We start from the raw sequence: 22,313 nt of genomic DNA, 5'->3' as shown, positions 1-22,313 counted from the left end.
TAAAACACAGGGATTGCCGAATATGCTTTTTTTTTTTTTTTTTTTTTTTTTTGTATAATGACTAGCAAGCTAACAGTGGAGATTCACAAAAAAGAATGCAAATGTTGAAAAATTTACATCCAACATAATAGCAGAGTTTCTCCCTTCACAAAAGCTCAAAAATAGGTGCACATCTATTCTACAACTGTCTTCCCTCAATTTGAATCTATGCCCACCCCCCTCATCTGAGCAAGTGGAAGTATTCTGTCAGCATTGAACCTGCTCAAATACATCTCGATCAGATCACCTCGCAGGTGCCTAGTCTCCAGATGCTGCAACTTGCAGAACTTAAGCCTTTCTTCGTAAGTACACCCCTTTGTTCCCCTCATCAAACTTGTTGCCCTTCTCTGTACTCATTCTAGCAACTCTACAGACTTCCTAAAATGAGGCCTCCAGATCTGTATACAGTACTCTAGATGTGGCCGGACCATTGCCTTATACAAAGGGATAATCACCTCCTTGTCTCTGCTAGCAAAATTCCTATATATCATTGACAAAACTCCATGACCTGCTCTGACAGCCCGTCTGCACTGCTCAGAGAACTTCATATCTGACTACATAATTACCCACCCATGTCCTTTTCATTCTCCACCTCCCTCATTGTGGTATGAATGAAAATATTATATTACCAAGTAAATTTAAAGTTAAATAGGTACTAACATATAATGATTATATATAAAAAAACTATTGTAGACAAAGAAGAGTAATTACCATGACACAAATGTGATAAATTAATGCTACAATTAGAGTTATAATTAGGAAGGTGTAAATCTGCTACCTGAGTAACAAGATACCCTATTATTCAAAATAAAATAAAATCACAAAAATAAGAAAAAGACACAGCAGCGCTTGCTCTCAGCAGTATAAACACATAAGACCCTGTCCAAGGAGACAGACCCTCACAGCCACAAAAATGTATGGCAGCACAGGCTACTTTCATAATAAATAAATGGAATTAAATAAAAACAGGGAATTCACAAGAACAATTTATCTAAGGAGAATGTCATCTCATCAATCTCATCATGAATCATTTGGAATGGTTGAGTGGGAAATGACAGAGTGGTAATCAATGGACACTGCTCTTCATGGACAAATGTTATTAGTAGAGATCCCCAGGGTTCTGTTCTGGGCACATTGTTGTTTTGTATATTCATCAATGATACTGAGGAAGGTATATTAGGATTAATTTCCAAGTTTTCAGATGATACAAAGGTTGGTAGGGTTGTTAGCGACAGTAAAGACAGTATGTTACTCCAACTGGATCTAGACAAGTTGGGGAAATGGGGTGAGAAGTGGCAACTGACATTTAACATTGACAAATGCAATGTACTGCATATGTGTAGCAATAACCCAAGAGAAATGTACCAACTGTGTGGTACTACATTCAGGGAAGTGGAAAGTGAAAAAGACTTGGCGGTAACTGTGCAATCAAATATGAAGTTTGCTGAGCAGTGCAGTGCTGAGCAGGGCTGGTCATGGAGTCTTGTCAATGATATATAGGAATTTTGCTAGCAGAGACAGGTAGGTGATTATCCAGTTGTACAAAGCAATGGTCAAGCCACACCTGGAGTACTGTGTACAGGTCGGAAGGCCTTATTTTAGGAAGGATATAGGGTTGCTAGAACGAATACAAAGAAGGGCAACAAGATTGGTGAGGGGAACAAAGGGGGTGCCCTTACCAAGAAAGGGTTAAGATCTGTAAATTGTAGCGGCTGGAGAGTAGGCACCTGCGAGGTGATCTCATTGAGGCGTATAAAGCCTTGAATTGGTTGAGCAAGCTGAATGCTGATTGGATTCTTCCTTTTGCTCAGATTAAGAACCTGAGCTGAGGGGGCATAGATTCAAATTGAAGCAAGACAGTTATAGAATAGATGTGCGGAAGTTTGCCTTTAGCTAGCGGGTGGTTGATTGGTGGAACAAACTTCAATCCTTTGTTGTGGAAGTTGATAGCCTAAATAAATTTAAGGCTGAGCTGGACAGGCATTTGGAATGAATGGAGGGGTTTTTTTTTTTTTTTTTGGCTGATGCTGCATAAGCTTGCTTTTTTGCATCATCATCATCAGCCATTTTCAATCCACTGCAGTATGAAGCAACTTTCCAGTTCCTTCTGTCTTGTCCAATGGCCATCCATTTAACCAACAAACTCATGAATTTCATCTGTCCATCTCCGTCGTTGTCTTCCAGGTTTTCTTCTAGCTCATCTTGAGTCGTCATCATCATCAGCCATTTTCAATCCACTGCAGGATGAAGGCCTCTCCAGCAACTTTCCAGTTCCTTCTGTTTTGAGCACTGGCCATCCATTTACTACCCAAAAACTCACGAATTTCATCTATCCATCTCCGCCTTTGTCTTCCAGGTTTTCTTCTAGCTCCTCTTGGGTACCATTCTGTTATTTTCCTAGTCCACCTGTCATCATGTCTTCGAGCTATGTGTCCTGCCCAAGACCATTTTAGTTCTTTAGTTTTGATAAGAATGTCCTTTACTCGAGTTTGCTGCCTAATCCATGTGTTTCTCTTCTTATCTAACAGTCTGATTCCCAATATAATTCGTTCCATTCTTCGCTGTGTAGTTCTCAGCTTCTCTTCCATTCTTTTGGTGAGTGCCCAAGTTTCACTTCCATAAGTCATGGTGGGGAGTATACATTGATTCATTATTTTATGTTTCAGACAAACTGGGATATTGCTCTTCAGTATGTGACTATATTTCCTGAATGCTATCCATCCAAAATTTATTCTTCTCTTGACTTCCAGCCATTTATCATTATTACAGCTAATGGTTTGTGTAAGATAAGTACACAAATCCACCTTCTCAATTACTGCTCCTACAATGATTATATCCCTTTCTGTGGCATACTTGTTCATCTTTAATTTTGTTTTAGCCATATTCATCTTTAGTCCAAAATCCTTACTAACTGTGCATAACTGATTAAGATTTTCCTCTAATTCTTTGGGATCGTGGCTTATGACCACAATGTCATCTGCAAATCGTAAATGGTTTAGGTACTCTCCGTTCACATTGACTCCTTTCTGCGACCAGTCTAATCTTCTGAAAGCTTCCTCAAGGGCAGCGGTAAACAGCTTCAGAGATATTGTGTCTCCTTGTCGAACTCCTTTCTCGATTTTAAATTCTTACTGTCTTTGTCTAGTCTAATAAAGGAGATAGCACTCTCATATATTTTCTTCAAAATCATAATATATGGGGTATCTATGCCTTGTCTTTCCAGTGCCCGAAACATTGCCTTATGCTGTATGGAGTCAAATGCCTTTTCATAATCCACAAATACCAGGCATAATGGTGTTTTATATTCATTTGCTTTCTCCATTAGCTGTGATATTATGCGAAGGTGATCCATAGTTGAGAATCCTGTCCTAAAGTCAGCTTGCTCTTTCGGTTGATTCTCTTCAAGTATTCTTTCTAATCTGTTAGTAATGACCCTTGTGAACAACTTGTAAATGTGGGATAACAAGCTAAGTGGTGTATAATTTCCAATTTCTGATTTAACTCCTTTCTTGTGCAGCAAAGCTATGATTGCATTATTTCGCTCCTTTTCTAATGCATGTCGTGAAGAGTCTTGCCAGTTTTTGTGCCATGTCTCCCTCCCAATTTTAACAACTCTAGAGTAACTTCATTTTTCCCGGGCTTTCTGATTCTTCATTTTCTTCAACGCATGTTCTACCTCATCAGGAAGGATATCAAGCATCTCATATGTGATACTAATTTGCAATCCATCTTCCCTACTGCTGGCATCATTCCCTTGATCCTTGTATAATTCTCTATAGTAGTCTTCTGCTATTTGAATTATGCCTTCTCTGCTGTTTATAAGTACACCATCGCTATTCTTAAGTTTCAATATCATTTGTCTTTCTGTATTACTGCTCATGGCTGTTGATTTAAGTCATTTGTTTTCCCTTAATGCTTGTTCTACTTTTCTTGTGTTAAATCTTCTTATGTCCTCTCTGAGTCTCTTTCTAATGGCTTTGCATAACTCAGTATACTCAATTTTCTCCTTATCAGTGTTTATCTTGCTCTTCATTTGTCGTCTTCAGTTCATCATTCATCGTATTGCATCGTATACTAATGCTAATGCATCTCACCAGTGCTTTTGAACTCCAAAAGGACTGTATTTCAGTCATAGACTACTATCTAGACAAATATCAATAGATGCCCTTACATGATCTGAACAAGGAAAGGAAACAATTAGACTAAACTCAAAATCGTATGTCATGGCCCTCTCTCTCTTTCTTAAGTTTAATTAAGTAATCTGAACATCAACCTAGCCAAATGACAGGTCTAAATCAATATTAAAAACCAATTCACAATACAGAGAATTAATATAAATAAATCAAATAGAATTGAACAGTGCTTTTTTTGTGACAGTACGCAACGGTACGGCATACCGGCACCTTTATTAAGAGTGATGTGTGACATTTGGATGCAGTGCACTTTGAAATTAGTAATATTCCATTCACATGTTTATCTACTATTCAAATAAGCTTAAAATTATTTAACTAAATTTACATTTTTCACTGTCTATTGCTAAGATATTTTCTACATAAAACTGTATAACCATTTTCATAATTCTAAATTACTCAGTTGGACCTCTGTTTAATTATTTTGAATTCCCCTTGGAAGTTACATTTAAAATAGTTTCCGTTGAGCGAGAAAATTCTCATATAGCGAACGGATTAGGAGAGAATGCCTTGTTCACATTTCTGGCCTTCAGGGAATTAGTGCTGCTGCGCGAATTAAGAGAGCTGAAGGGATTACCATTCTACAACTTAGTGGCACCTGATAAAAACTATCCGACCACCCGTCCCACATATGGAGAAGTCATGCTGGTCTGCAGTGAGCTGATCAAGATGTATTCCCAATGGGCTCTGGTCCACCCTCTAGTGCAGTGGTGTCCAAACATTTCCCGTACAGGGCAATATTCAAAAAAATTCAAAGTTAGATTTCTTTAGTGTGTTACATTTTCCATATCTTGTTGAATGTAAAAGTAAAATTGAAAATATTCGAAAACTTTATTAAGTACAATACACAATTGCATTTACTGAACAAAACATTTAATGAGATTTTTTTGATAATTAACAAAATTTAAAATGCTGATTTAGTTCAGTTTCCAGGCAGGGCCATAGGTTGGACACCTTTGTGAATCAACCGTGAGTACCCCGTTTGAGAATTAGAAAAGTGATTTCCTTTACCCTGACAAATAATCATCTGTTGTTTTGCGGAAGTGCATTATCCACATTTTTCCGTAAATTTTCTCTATCTTTGTTTGCGTGATCACAATACCTGAATATCCGAATGACACTGACATTTTGGACAGTTTCAAAAAAAAAAAAAAAAAAAATTCAAATTTAAGAACTAGTGACAATACCGATGACGAGAGAAGGAAAATGAGGTCAATGAAGGTATTAAACGTTCTAAGCATGAATTGTTGGCATTTGGTGAAAATGAAGTTAGAAAATTGTCAATTAGGTTACAGTTAAATGCAATTCGCGGATTTCGGGGGACCTAGTTGAACTAGGTCCGCGGATTTCGCGGACCTAGTTGAAAAGATGGTTTCAGAAGAATTGAAGCATTTGATGGATGCTCTGAGTACGATACCAATTTCATCGATTAAATGTGAACGAGGATTTTCACAAATGAATCTGATTGTCAGCCTGACCAGAGCTTCTTTGATGACAAAAACAGTTTCTTAAAATTGTATGCCCACTGCTGACCCGCTTCGATCCAGCAAAATATGTCGATTCGTGGCTGCTTCGGAAATGTCATTCAGCAACCGACACACACAAAGAGGAAGAAAAGAAGTCGGCATAGGGTGTCAGATAAAAACTTAATAAAAATTTTGAGTACTCTATAAAAACTTTATTATAAAATTATTTTTACTTATTATTTTTAGGGGCCATATTTAGGGTCTAACGAAGGACCCTCAAAATGTCACTAGGTTGTCTGTCTGTCCATCCGTCTGTCTGTCACAGCATTGTATCTCTGGAACGACTCAACCTATTGACTAGAAAAATTGCATGGGTTTGCACATCAAGTGGGCCAACAATAACGCCATATTGATCATTATTAATAAAAATTTGTCTTAGAAATTGAGGGGGGGGGGTTAAATGTGGGGGATAAAAATGTTGTCAACAACCTATAGCTACACCGTAGGAAAGAGATCAATGAGTATGTTTAAAATATAATTTTAAAATTAAAAATGCCGGCGCCAGACAGGAAAATGTGAGTAATTTTCGTGTCCCCCTCTCTATTTCCATCGCTAACGGAACTAAAAATTTAAAAATCACATTAGCTATGCATTATTCGATGCTTATCAAGGGAAAACTGCTCCGATTGAAATCTATCATTTATAATTAAATGATAAATTATATATGTGTTAAAATTAAAAAATCAATTTTTTATTGCACTTCGATAGCATGCTTCTTTGTACTAAGTAACTCTCCTTTTGGTGACAAAAAGGTTGCTAAATAGTTAGTTAATAATTCTGTAAAGCTCATTTATAAATTTTGCGACGAGAAGTATTCTTTAACAATTTTCAAAGCTGGAGTTATTCCAGCAAGGAGATACTCAGAGAGCCAGTGTTGAAGCGGTGGTGGTGGTGGAGTGGCGCCTGCTCTGAGTCTTGCAAGGCCCTCACCTGCCAGTCGCTTCTCCTCCGAGACTTTAATCGCTTCTCCAGGAAGAAGTCGGAGTCGCTTCTCCCACCCTTGGCATTCACAACAGCAACAACTGGAATGACTCAAATAGACAACGTTTTCGTTATTTCCTAAGTTTTAGGCCAAGCCGGGATACTAGAAACTTTTTTCAGTTACCATAAAGCTCTCTATTTGAGATACTACACTAATGACCATTTGTGTCATCCTTAGCGCCCGGCACTCAGTAGTTTACCGATTTATTTATTTATTTTATTCCAATTTTACTTATTTTTTTATATTATACTTAATAAACTGTGTTAATATACTAAATTTGTTGTTCTTATTCCAAAAGTATTACTACGAAAGTAACAATATCAGGGAAAAAAAACTTTTAGAATACTTTTCATATCCTTTTAATTTTCAATTTTTCCTGATAGCAAAGAATGAGTACCGGCACCTATTTTTTTTTACAAAAAAAGCACTGGAATTAAATAATTAACATAAATAAAATAGAATCAAGTAATTAACATAAATAAAATAGAATCAAGTAATTAACATAAATAAAATAGAATCAAGTAATTAATATAAATCAAATAGAAATAATTAAAGTCAAATATGAAAATTAATATTAAAAACTAAATGGCAATGCAGAGAATTAACATAAATAAATCAAACTGAATCAAATAAATTAGTGAAAAAGTAAATGACAGGCTAAGTTAAAACAATGAACAAGGGATCGTATAAGCATTTAACTAAACAGGAAGAATAAGACAGTAGAAGCATACAAATCAAAGAAGGGGGTGAAGACAAAAGAAAATGCAACAGACTATGTTACATCTGTATCAAAAGTAATTAGCATTAGTTGAGGCATAGAATGCAAGAAAGCAAGCTTATACAGCATCAGCCAAAGGTAAAAAAAAAAAAAAAAAAAAAAAACCCCTTCCCATTTCACCCATCTGGTCTCCAAATGTTTGTCTAGATTAGACTTAAATTTATTTAAGCGATCAACTTTCACAACAGATTAGCATTAGCATTAGTAGAGGCATATGATGCAAGAAAGCAAGCTTATTCAGCATCAGCCAAAAAAAAAAAAAAAAAAAAAAAACACACACACCACTCCCATTTCACCCCTCCGTTCGTTCGAAATACCTGTCCAGTTGAGCTTTAAATTTGTTTAGGCTATCAACTTCAACAACAAGTGATGGAAGTCGGTTCCACCAACCAACCACCCGCTGGCCAAAGGCAAATTTCCGCACATCTATCCGACATCCGTCCTTCCTCAATTTGAATTTATGCCCTCTGAGGTGATTATTCTGAGCAAGATGAAGAATCCCATTGGCATTGAGCATGCTCAAACTATTCAAAGCCTTATACACCTCTATCAGATCACCTCGCCGGTGCCTAGTCTCCAGACTCTGTAATTTGCAAAACTTAAGCCTTTCTTCGTAAGAGCAACCCTTTGTTCCATTCACTAATCTTGTTGCCCTTCTCTGTACCCGTTCCAGCAGCTCTACATCCTTCTTGAAATGAGGCCTCCAGACCTGTATACAGTACTCAAGATGTGGCCTAACCATTGCCTTATACAAGGGAATAATCACCTTCTTATCCCTGCTAGAAAAATTCCTGTATATCATTGACAAGACACCATGAGCTACTCTTGCAGCTCCTCTGCACTGCTCAGAGAACTTCATATCTGCCTGCACAATTACCCCCAGGTCCTTTTCATTCTCCACCACTGTCAGTGTAGTACCGCAGAGTTGATACGTTGCTCTGGGGTTACTGTTTCCCATATGTAGTACTTTACATTTGTCAATGTTAAACTTCATTTGCCACCTCTCAGCCCATCTGTTCAACCTTTCCAGATCCTGTTGCAGCAGAATAGCATCAGTAGTGTCCTTAACAACCCTGCCAACCTTTGTATCATCTGCAAACTTGGACATTAAACTTGATATCCCATCATCAATATCATTCATAAACACTGAAAACAACAACGGCCCCAACACTGAACCCTGAGGAACTCCACTAATAACATTAGTCCACGTTGAGCAGTGTCCATTGATTACCACTCTCTGTCTTCTGCCACTCAACCATCCCCTAATCCATAGCAGCAATTTGCCTCCAATGCCACACTGCTCCAATTTGTGCAGCAGTCTTCCATGTGCAACAGTATCAAAAGCCTTTCTAAGATCCAAATATATAATATCAAAGTTATTCCCTGCATCCAGTTCTTTTGTGACTACATCATAGTATCCAATCAAATTGGTCAGGCAAGACCTGCCCTTAACAAAACCATGCTGCGTCTGAGCTATAACTGAATTCTTGTCTAGATGATCCTGCAGTGCTTCTTTAACCAGTGCCTCCATTAATATAATTACTTGTGTCAGCCTTTGATCCTCCTTTGTGAATTGGGGTTACATTTGCACATCTCCAGTCTATGGGTACCTCCCCTGAGTCCAAAGAAGCTCTCATAATTATGGCTAGGGGTTTGCTTACTTCCCTTGCTTTAATATAACTGGATAGATCCCATCCACCCCAGGTGCCTTTTTTATGTTTATCCTCAACAATCTCTCCTCCACTTTCCTCTCAGTTATTACAAAATCATCCAGCTCACTGCCAATGTTTACTTTACCTACATCATTCTCCTTCCTGAATAACTCCTCATGCGTGAATGTAGATGCAAAATACTCATTTAGATTGTTAGACACCTGAGCAGGATCCTCAACTGTTGAACCATCAATATCCAGTGGACCAATCTGATTCATCCCTTTTCTTCTTGAGTTTAAATATGTAAAGAACTCTTTTCTGTTTTTCTTTGCATCCTTTGCCAAGGATTTTTTGTAGTCTGCCTTTGCCTGCCTAATCTCCTTTGTGACTTGGTTACAGACCAACTTATATCTATCATAGGCTTTCATGTCACCCATTAATTTGTATGCATCCCATGCATTTTTCTTCTCTGCCACATGTCTCATTAGTTCATCTGACAACCATTTAGGCCTAAACCTTGAACAATATTTCTTAGTTGGTATGTAAAGCCTGGTAGCCTCCAAGATTAGTTCCTTGAATGCTTCCCATTTTGAGTTTGCTGTTGGTAACACCATCTGGAACAGATGGAAGTCTGTTCCAGAAATAAACTACCTGCTGGCTAAAGGCAAACTTCCGCACATCTATTCTACAACTGTCTTTCCTCAATTTGAATCTATGCCCCCTCAGGTTCTTAATCTGAGCAAGCAAAGGTATCCCATCAGCCTTGAGCTTGCTCAAACCATTCAAGTCCTTATACACCTCAATCAGATCACCTCCCAGGTGCCTAGTCTCCAGATACTGCAACTTGCAGAACTTAAGCTTTCTTAGTAAGTGCACCCCTTTGTTCCTCTCACCAATGTTGCTCTTCTCTGTAGTCGTTCTAGCAACTCTACATCTTTCCAAAAATGAGGCCTCCACACCTGTACACAATACTCAAGGTGTGGCTTGACCACTGCCGTATACAAAGGGATAATCACTTCCTTGTCTCTGCTAGTAAAATTTCTATATATCATTGACAAAACCCCATGACCCGCCCTGGCAGTCCGTCTGCACTGCTCAGAGAACTAGAAATAGATTCCATCTGCCCAGGTGCCTTTTTTATGTTTAACTTCAACAATTTCTCAGTTATTACAAAATCACTTAGCTCCGTATTAGAGTTTGATAAACTTCTGTCATTCTGCTCCTTGAATAACTCCTCATATGGGAATGTAGATGCAAAATACTCATTCAGTTTGTTGGCTACCTGAGCAGGATCATCAATAGTCAAACCATCTATGGTAAGTGGACCAATCTGATTCATCCCCTTCCTTCTAGAGTTTACATAAGTAAAGAACTCTTTGCTGTTTTTCTTTGCATCCTTTTCCAAAGATTTCTCGTAATCTGCCTTCGACTGCCTAACCACCTTTGTGACTTGATAACAGACTAGCTTATATCTGCCATAGGCTTTTGTGTCGCCTGATAATTTATATGCATCCCATTCATTTTTCTTCTCTGCCACAAGTCTCATTAATTCGTCCAACACAATAATTTTACTATAAAGACAAACATATCTTTATAGTAAAGTTATGTCATAAAGACTGCTGTAGAAGAAAGAACATTGCAACTGCTCTTTTTTCTACTTAAATAACTACTGCACTACTACACTATAACAGGGAATCTTTTTTTATTACTTTATTAAAAATAATTAGAGCTATTACAAATTAGCAGATATAATCCAGCAAACTGATTCAATTTAAGAGATGTTTGTCAACCTACATAGTTTATCAAGTATTCAACAAATATCTAGAACTAACTAATTCCTTTATAAGTTTTATTTTCTAGAATTCCATAAAAAGAAATCATAATCTAGGTTCATTATATTTATTGAAGTGGTACCCTTTATTTAATTAATTAATTTTTGTCTTTTTAGTTTTCGATACATAATTTGATTATTTCATTGTAGATATTAATAGTTCTACACCCACAATGTGGACTCGGCTAACTTACAATCCTGTTCACATTTCAACCTCAGTTCTAGAATTTGGTAAAAGCAGCTGGCAAAAAGACGAACAGTATTTCAATTTTAGTTTATTTTCATTTATATTCTCATAAATTATTTTTTAGTTTATTTATACTCTCATAAATTAAAATAGTTTAAGCGCGCGCGCGCACACACACACACACACACACACACACACACACACACACACACACACACACACACACACACACACACACACACACACACACACACACACACACACACAGCAAGATCAAGCCTCTATACCCTGAAAAAAAATACAGAGCCCATTATCAATTGTTGAACTAGTTTATCTGTTGCAATAAAAACAGTTACAATGAAACAGTAAATTCTTCTGGCCATGCTGAATGAACATAGTATAAATGGAAATGTATTTATTTATAATGTTGCTTTTCAAAGAAATTACTGAAATGTCACAATTTAATATAACTTTCTCAAATCTCAAGTGTATATTTCATAATTTTGATGAAATCTACAATTCATTCCACCTTTTAAAGGCTACAACCAGCAGTGAAACTCCTGCATTAGGAGTTTCACTGTGGTTGTAGACTAACAGAAATCTGTCTCAAATAAAAAGTACTTTTTTTAATAGTAAAATATATATGGGTTTCAGTGTGATGGCATAATTTTATATTATATTAATGATAATCTTAACTTCAAAATATAGTTAATTATATTTATATTCAAAACCTTTTGTATGCATTAGACATGCCAAAAAAAAAAAAAAAACCCCACCTGGACTGGAAGATCCAAAAGTGACTATTTTTATTCTTGTTATGGTCACTTTTCTTTTTTGCACACGACCTGTACCCAAATCCTCTTAACGAAAAGCAATACCTTCCCTGCCTATTTTTTTTTTTTTAATTAGTTCAGCATACTTAGGCAATTAATACTAGTGACCATCTGTTTAACAAAACAGAACTGCCTATATCAGCAATGATGAATCCTTTTCAGCGTGCATGCCAAAAATAAGGTGAAACAAACATATGACAATTTATACTATGATTTTTTAGTGTTTCTCACCAACCATTGAAGTAAAAACGAAAGGTTGTTTTTCTCACCAACTTCAATGGTTGGTGAGAAACACTAAAAAATCATAGTATGAATATACCCAACCCCAGAGGCCTATTTGAAGGATATGACAATTTAGCAAACCATGGAGAAAGGGAACTGACTAAAATGAGTAAATAATCATTATTTATGTTATAAGAAGGTAGCACTTGAGAGTTTCTAATGACAACTCTGTTGATATATAATTTTGTGCACAATTACACTTAGGAGTTTCACTGCTGGTTGTAGACTAACAGAAATCTGTCTCAAATAAAAAGTACTTTTTTTTAATAGTAAAATATATATGGGTTTCAGTGTGATGGCATAATTTCTAAACCCATAATTCAATAAACCAATGTGTGACACTTGTTTGACATCCCTGGTTTATACGCTCTGCAGTATGTTAATGTAAATTAAACACATTCAATTTACATTAATATACCAGTACATCAAAAAGTTCCCTGAATCATATGCTGGTATTTAAACGGCTTTCTCTATGACTGTAAGGTTTCATGGTGCATTGACGTTGACCTTAGAGCACAAGCATGCTCAGTGGGGACTGGCTTGTTCACTTCACTTGAATGTCACACCTGAACGATTGCAGAATGTTGCAGTTTTAATAGCATGCTAACATCAGGTTCTTCTTTAAACTGGGGAAATGTGCTATAGAAATGCTGCACACATTACAGAATGTTTATGGAGATGATTTGAAGAAAACAGCAGTTTATAAGTGGTTTAATCCATTTAAAAATGGACAGGAAACACTGGAAGATAAACTCACAGTGGACACAGCAGTCGAGAGTCCAGTAGTCCTTGGCTGCAAAAAAATCACAGTCATCCAGCATCCTCCCTGCTCCTCTGACCTTGCACTGTGCAACTTCTAGCTGTTCTCAAAACTGAAAATGGAGCTTTGGGGTTGTTGTTTCACTACAGTGGATGACATCGAATAAAATGCCCTACATGCACTAAAGAAACACCATTTTAATGAATGTTTCAAATATTGGGAAGACATATGTATCAAGTGTGTGTGTGTGCAGAAGGAAGGTACTTTGAAGGTGATTAGGTTAGTAAGCCCAACTGTTAACTCAATAAAATTTTATAGTAAAATGCTGGGAACTTTCTGAATGTACTAGTATGTTGCGATATTTCTAACATGGTCAATACAGGCATGTAGAAATATTTTCCATAATCAAACAGTCTGTTTACCTTTTCAGAAAGATGTAATGATGCTTCATCATCAAAACAAACCTTACAGGCGCCTCCGTAGCCAGGTGGGCAGGAGCAACAGTGCGTAGCACACGCTTCTTGATTAGACTGGGGTTCGAGCCTGTGACCACCGCATATCCCTGGAGCAATACGGCCTTAGTTGCTAATGCTCCTAAAAAACCAAATAACAACAACAACAACAAATCTTACACATGCAGTTGTGTCACTATCTTCAATATTATTTGAAGGCTATTCTGTTCATAACTGGAAAGATACATAACTTTGTTTTTTTTTTCAACAGAATACAGGCAAAAAGAATCATGAGTATTAGTAGTGGCAAATGATGCAAGAAAGCAAGCTTATCAACCAAAAAAAAAAAAAAAAAAATCTGATTTCACCTATCCGCTCCCTTCAATAGTTTGTCTAGGTCTTCCTTGAATTTATGCAAATTATCCACTACCACAACAAATGGACGCTTGTTCCAGCAATCAACTATCCATTGGCTGAAGATAAACTTCTGCACATCTACTCTGCAACCATCCTTCCTCATTTTGAATTTATGCCCCTCCATGTGCATAGTCTGAGTAAGAGGAAAAATTCCATCAGCACTCAGTTTGTTCAAACCATTCAAAGCCTTAAACACCTCGATCAGTTCTTCAAATTTCAGCATCTGGAGAGTGGGCACCAACAAGGTGACTAGTCTCCAGATGCTGCAAATTGCAGAACTGAAGCTTTTCTTAGTAAAAGCACCCCCTTTGTTCCCCTCACTAATTTTGTTGTCCTTCTCTAAACCCATTCCAGCAGCTCTACATCCTTCCTAAAATTAGGCCTACATGCCTGTATGCAGTACTCAAGATATGGCTTGACCACTGCCTTATACAATGGGATAATCATCTCCTTATCCATGCTAGAAAAATTCTTCTATATCATTGACAACACACCATTTGGTGTCTGCACTGCTCAGAGAAGTTCATATCTGACTGCACAATTACCCTCAAGTCCTTTTCATTTTCCAATACCACAAGTGTAGTACCACACAGTTGGTACATTATTCTGGGATTACTGCTAACCATATGCAGCGCGTTGCATTTATCAACGTTGAACTTCAATTGCCATTTCTCAACCCATCTGCCTAATTTTTCTAGATCTTGTTGCAGCAGCATACCTTCATTAGTATCATTAACCACTCTGCCAACCTTTGTATCATCTGCAAACTTAGACATTAAGCCTGATAAACCTTCATCAATATCATTAATAAATACATAAAACAACAATGGACCCAGCACCAACCCCTGCAGAACTTTACTAATAACATTAGCCCAAGAAGAATGGTGTTCATTGATAACTGCTCTCTATCTTCTCCCACTCAACAGTCCCTTTATCAATAGCAGTAACCTGTCCTTAATAAAACACTACTCTAATTTGTATAGCAGTCTTTTATTATGATCTATGTTTTTTTCCTTGCAAAAGTAAATGGTGCCTATGATTAATATTATGCATGAAGTGATAATAAGAGGTATGATATTCATCAAGAATTTCATACCTCTAACACAAAAATACTAATAACATTAGTCCTTTATCAATAGTATCAATACCTTTATCAATAGTAGTAACCTGCCCTTAATAAAACACTGCTCCAATTTGTATAGTAGTGTTTTATGTGCAACAGTAAGTAAATCACAATCTATGTTTTTTTCCTTGAAAATGTAACTGTATGAAATTCATCAAGAATTTCATACCTCTTATGCTATAAAACCAAGAGCAATCAAGGCTCAATATGTTCTATGTCTAAAGCAGATTTAAAAATTACATTTACCTCTATCTTTCTCCATAGAATTACTTCTCTTCTAAACTCCAAATTTGACCCCTTATTCTTGTTTACACATGGTTTGAAATTTAAAATGATTAAAATATACACTTCATTAAAATCCAATAAATCCGTTCAATTCTCTAAGCCCGTGAATGTCCAGACACCCCAGGGATCACAGCCAACGGCCTCAACTCGACCACAGATTTATCCAATATGCCAAGTAACCTGAAAAAAATTGAAAATATTGTGTCAAAGTTTAAAAATAAATGCCGTTAAAATTCACGAATATACTTATATACAATGATGAATATACGTTAAAATTACTTTCCTACCTGAAGGGACAAATCTTTTTGACATATTGGTGTGATCACAGGTAGGAATCAAACTGTCTAATGTGAACATTCCCCATGTTATTTATTAATGAGAGATTATTTGCTAACATGCATGCGTGAAAAAGTCCACGAATCCGAGATGAGAAAAGGTCTCCGTATGTTAATCGCATTGTTTTTGATTTTAATTTCTAAGGTTTCAGCAATTAAAAGTCTTGTGTAATTGTATGCACATTCAAATCCTTAGCTTCATTAAACAAAGAGATGTGATCCTCATTTATCAAATGAAAAGACAGCTCAGATGCCGTGGTCCTCATTGCCCTAACTGATACCGCATGTTGCTTTAGATGTGTATCCAAAAGGCACTTTGTAGATCTGACATAAGAAGAATCACAGTTGGAATATTATATTCTATATAGTGTAATTCCATAACTGAAGAGGAAAGCGCAAAATGCCTTTTCAGCACGGAATGAGTGAGCTTTGCTATTACTTTAAAATCTGTGTCCCTGAAAAGAATATTGAGCTGGACATATGGAATCATAATAAAAATGTTTTTTTCCCACCTTGTTGTTGTTTCCATTATTAACCAACCTTTCTCTGGCCTGCAACATAATAAAGAAGTTGATATCTCAGTATTTGAAGATCTAGTTAAACGATACAACACATCTCTCACTGACTACAGGAAAAAAGACTATTTCCATGGCCCAATTAAAAAATCTTAAAGTCTGCACAAACAAAATACCTACATTATTTGGTCAAGTAAAATTACATAAGGAGGGCTATCCCATTAGTCCCATTGTGCCACAAAGATTCAGAATTTGCTTCATTAGCATCATACTTGTATTATACAGTGGATTCCGGTTATTTGGGCCACTGGCTAATCGGGGCAGCTGTTTATTTGGGGCAACTCTTAAAAAACAGAAACCAATCGAGAAAATAGCCAGGGTTTACTTCACTTAATTGGGACAGTATGCCGTTTAATCGGGTCAGGAGACAGAAATCTCCTGTAGAGCAGGGTAATCTCCAGCACTGGAGATTACCCTACGATCGTCTCCGACGGTACCACGTGGTTCGGTCGAAATTCTGGAGGTCACAACCATAAAACAATAAAAACAATTAGCAGTCACCTGTTTATTGGACTTTTCTGTTAGTGAAATCTATCATAAACGGACAGTAAACTCGATCTTACTGAATTTGCGATAATACCGACAGCTGGAATTCTGTGGGTTATTATGGTGAAATGTGTTTACACTTCCATGAAATCTTCAGTCATATAAAAAAATAATTTTTTCAGATCTTCTCTTCATTCCTATTTTTAAAACTTTGTAACTCATTACTCCGCTCTCACTTGTGCGTATTGTGTTACTTGCAATTTTTGTGTGCCGTGTTCTTTGCTATTGATTGCTTATCTTTTTACTGTTTTAAATTTTAACCCCCACCCACAAATGTCAGTGAACAGAAATGTCAACTAGTTCGTATGTACATATTACAGTACGTATTAATTATTCCGATTATCACGTATATTCTTCTGATTTTCAGGTATCATTTAATTTTTTAATTGGTAAGGTAATAAAGGGTAAAATTGTGCTTAATATATCTTTGCTTTTATAGCCTGTGGATAATATTCCTCCTATTTTCGCTAATTATAATCGCTGTTTAATAGAATTAAAATTCAATTCACAAATGTGATCACAATGACCGGCGCTTACTGCACATTGTATAGTGAATGGTACTTTACTATGGTGAGTTCGTCGTAACGTAATTTGATTGTACAGTAAACCAATTTTAAAGGGGCTTTGTACATTGCATTTTTAACTATTTACGTGAAACTTCAGATAAATGGGGCAGCCGCTTAATCGGGCCAAAATGCACTAGTCCCGATGTGTCCCAAGTAATCGGAATGGACTGTATAATAAAGCCAATGAGACAAATATTAAGTTTCAGCATAAAATATTACAATGCACGGTTTACAAATTTAAAGGATAGAAGGATAGGGGGAGAAAGATAAATTATTCTCTTTGGATGTAGTGTCACTATATGCTAATGTCAATATTGACTATGCATTAAATACTACATGGGACATTATTAACAATGATTTGGTAAATATAAATAAGACTAAATTTCCAAAAATAGAGATTTTTAATTTAGTAAAATTTTTAGTTCAAGCAAATTATATTGCCGTCCAGGATAAAATTTACAGACAAATATTCGGTTATCCATGGGGCTTAGTTTAAGTGATCTCACTGCGAAATATATCTAAATAGAATAGAACAAATATACCTAACAATGTTTTTACCCAACTTCACATTTTACGGGATATTTAGATGACATTCTCATTATATCGGATGAACAGATGATGGATAATATTTTATGAACGTAATTAAAGTTGGAGGTTGCGGAAGAGAACGGTCGGTGGATTTTAAGCTACTGTAAAGGGATAAGTATTTAGATAGTTTTACTATCTAAATACTTATCCCTTATTTGTTAATTAACCTACTAAACCTATTTAATAAAAGATATTAAATAGGTTTAGTAGCGTTCGTTAGCTTCTTATTTGAATTTAACTAGTGATTTTTGTAAGTTACGACTCCTGGTGTAGGTGCCAATATTGTTGAACTAGCCACCATATTGCAATTGATAAGATGTTTGTTGTTATTTGGTTTTTAGGAGCATTAGCAACTAAGGCCATATTGCTCCGGGAATATACAGTGGTCATTCCCTGACCTTTTGGCATCCTCCGTATTTGGTAGTGATGGGCTTGAACCCCGGTCTAATCAAGAAGCGTGTGCTACGCACTGCTGCTCCTTCTCACCTGGCTACGGAGGCACAATTGATAAGAAATAGTGCAACTTATATATCTCAAACTGTAGCGTAAGGTATAACATAAAACTAGATAACGTAATATGAAGCAGTGTATTAGGAATCTGTTAGCTTAGTATAGTATTATCAATTAATCAAAAATATTTATTAATCTTATTAAATTCCATTGTTAATTAAACTGTATTTAAATGGAAATCATGACCCAGACTAGAGCTGCAAAGCAAAGATCACAGACTAGCGATAGTGCTGTGACCCAGGAGAGAGAAACGAAGTGGGTGATCCTCCAATGCATCACAGTCTCAAAAAATGTGCGAAATATGAAATGTTTGATGAACTTTCTAAAACAGGACCTGATCTAGCCAAGGAGGATGTCTCTGTGTGTGCTAGATGCCTAGAGTGTCAAGAAATTAGGTGCCAACTCAGCAATCTGATGGGCGTCTATGAGAGCTTGCGGTATAGAGTAAATGCCCTCGAAGAAATTAATGAGGGGCCCATCACGCTCTCAGCTGCCCAGATCAATGGCAGAGCTGACTCTTGTGCATCAGGCAACATAGAGGCAATCTCCAAGGTGAATGTGCTGGTCCCAAGGGAAACAGTTATTGTTGGTGACTCTATTATCAGGGAGACGGGGAATATACTATGCAAGAAGAATAGGTGGAACAGGATCAAGGTATGTCTGCGAGGATTAAAACTTGATGAAGCTGTAGAGCAGATATCATCTTTTAAGGGCACAAAAGGTGATGTTGTACACGTTGGAACTAATGACATTAAGAGTAAGAGATCTGCAGATTTAATCAACAAGTAGAGGATAATATAGTATTATCAAAAAGTCGCGGGTTAGGGTTGAATGTAAAACAGTCATCAATTTGGCCCAGACACGATAGGAGGGAGCATATGATGAGAACCTTGTCAATCAATTTGGTCCAGGAGAGAATGTGCAAGGCTCAAGGGGTACAATTTTTTTCAGCCTGGTCTGTGCTTATTGACAGGAGAGACTACTTCTACAGGGATAAGGTAACTTAAATAGAAAGGGTGCAAGAATATTTGCTGATGCTATTGAGGCAGTGTTAGGTGGGTCGGAAAACTGCTAGCTTGGGGGGGGGGATACACAGACTAAAAGGTTAGCAGTAGCTGTGGGCAGAGGCAAAAGTGATTCTTGCACTGCTTCTATTAGAATGAGCAGCAGCATGGAAAGCAAGGCAATGGAGATTTCTAGGACTGTTGGGAGTCATAATGGAACAAATAAATACATGGGCTGTGTGAGGGTAACTAAGAGTAGAAACAGGTGCATGTATGCCAATGCTAGGAGTATAGTTAATAAATTTGATGAGCTTGCTCTGCTGGTCAAGACATCAAAGGCAGATATTGTTGGGATATCAGAGACAGATATAAGCAGCGCAGAATTGAAAACTGGCGAGTACAATGTGGACAGAAAGGATAGACAGGACAGGAAGGGAGGAGGGGTTATGCTGTTAGTTAAGAAACACATAAGGAAGTGCATCCAATTGATGTTGGTGAACAATGCAATGTTGAGTCTGTTTGGTGTGACAAGCACTGGGAAAGGAAAAATGAGAGTAGGTGTGTGTGTGTGTGTGTGTGTGTGATATAGGCCTAATGAATCTGATGAGTATAAGAGAAATAGAGTGGGCTAGTAAATCGGAATGTCTTATAATGGGGGATTTTAACTTTCCAGATATTAACTGGAACTTGTGAGTTGGTCACTCACACACTAGCAAGATGTTTTTCGATTTATTGGATGTCTGTTTTCTACAGCAGCATGCTCGAGAGGCAACCAGAGGGAGTAATAAATACTCTTGATCTGATTATCATCAGTGATTATTCATGCATTAAGAATTTGCAGATAAAGGAACCAGTGAGTGACAGTGATCACAATGTACTGATATTGGAATTACTTAAAGATGTAACTGCCATCAAGGCTGAAGGGAAGAGCTTTTGCTTTCATAAAGGTGACAATAGGGGTCCTCAGACAGTTTTTAAATTCTGTACAGTGGGATCAACTGATGATGTTACCAACATTGAATTCTCAATGGAAAGCCTTCAAGGACTTAATTTTGGAGGCTACTAGGCTTTTCATTCCAACTAAGAAATACTGTTGAAGGTTTAGGCCTAAATGGATGTCAGATGAATTCATGAGGCTCATGTCAGAGAAGAAAAATGTATGGGATGCATATAAATTATCAGGTGACAGAAGCCTATGGCAGATATAAGCTTGTCTGTAATCAATTCACAAAGGAGGTTAGGCAGGTGAAGGTAGATTACAAGAAATCCTTGGCAAAGGATGCAGAGAAGAACAGCAAAGAGTTCTTTATTTATGTAAACTCTAGAAGCAAAGGGATGAATCAGATTGGACCACTTAACCTAGTTGGGTTGATTATTGATGATCATGCCCAGGTAGCTGATAAAAATAATGAGTATTTTGCATCTACATTCACACATGAGGAGTTATTCAATGAGGGGAATGCCAGAAGTTTATTAAACTGTAACAGGGAGCTAAGTGATTTTATAATAACTGAGAGCAAAGTGGAGGAGAAATTGTTGAAGTTAAACATAAGGAAGGCACCTGGGATGGACAGGATCTGTCTAGTTAGTTATATTAAAGGAGGCAGCAATGGGTGTAAGCCAAACCTTAGCCATAATTATGAGAGCTTCCTTGGACTCAGGGAAGGTCCCCATGGACTGGAGGTGTGCAAATGTATCACTATTTCACAAAGGGGGTTCAAAAGGTGACACAAGTAAGTATAGACCTGTTAGTTTAACTTGCGTTCCAGGGAAAATAATGGAGTCACTGGTTAAAGAAGCATTGCAGGATCATCTAGACAAAACTGCAGTAACAGTTAAGACACAGCATGGGTTTGTTAAAGGGAGATCATGTCTGATCAATTTGATTGGATATTATGATGTGGTAGCAAAGGAACTGAATGTCAAAAATAATTTTGATATCATATACTTGGATTCCAGGAAAACTTTTCATACTGTTGCACATGGAAGATTGCTGTTCAAATTGGAGAGGTATGGCATTAAGGGTAAGTTGTTAGAATGGAAAAAGGGATGGTTGAGTGGGAGATGACAGAGAGTGGTAATCAATGGACACTGCTCTTCATGGACAAATGTTATTAGTGGAGTTTAGTGCTGGGCCCATTGTTGTTTTGTGTATTCATCAATGACAGAGATGAATGTATATCAGGATTAACGTCCAAGTTTGCAGATGATACAAAGGTTGGCAGGGTTGTTAATGACAGTAAAGACAGTATGCTACTCGAACTGGATCTAGAAAAGTTGGGCAAATGGGCTGAGTAGTGACAACTGAAGTTTAACATTATCAAATGCAAAGTAATGCATATGGGTAGCAATAACCAAAGAGAAACGTACCAACTGTGTGGTACTATACTCAGGGAAGTGAAAAGTGAAAAAGACCTGGGGGTAATTGTGCAGTCAAACATAAAGTTTGCCGAGCAGTGCAGACAGGTTGCTAGGGCAGGTCATGAATTCTTGTCAATGATATATAGGAATTTTGCTAGCAGGGACAGGGAGGTGATTATTCTGTTGTACAAATCAATGGTCAGGCTACACCTGTGTACAGGTCTGGAGGCCTCATTTTAGGAAGGAAATAGAGTTGCTAGAATGAGCACAAAGAAGGGCAAAAAGATTGGTGTGGGGAACAAAGGGGTGCCCTTACCAAGAAAGGCTTAAGTTCTGCAAATTGCAGCGCCCGGAGAGTAGGCACCTGCGAGGTGATCTGATTTAGGTGTATAAGGCCTTGAATGGGTTGAGCAAGCTGAATGCTGATGGGATTCTTCCTCTTGCTCGGATTAAGAACCTGAGGGGGCATAGATTCAAATTGAGGAAAGACT

This window comes from Mastigoproctus giganteus, chromosome 3, assembly GCF_048544385.1.
Source record: "Mastigoproctus giganteus isolate SK-2022 chromosome 3, ASM4854438v1, whole genome shotgun sequence".
Taxonomy (NCBI): domain Eukaryota; kingdom Metazoa; phylum Arthropoda; class Arachnida; order Uropygi; family Thelyphonidae; genus Mastigoproctus; species Mastigoproctus giganteus.
The sequence above is the reverse complement of the archived record's forward strand: the minus strand, read 5'-3'. Positions refer to the sequence as shown.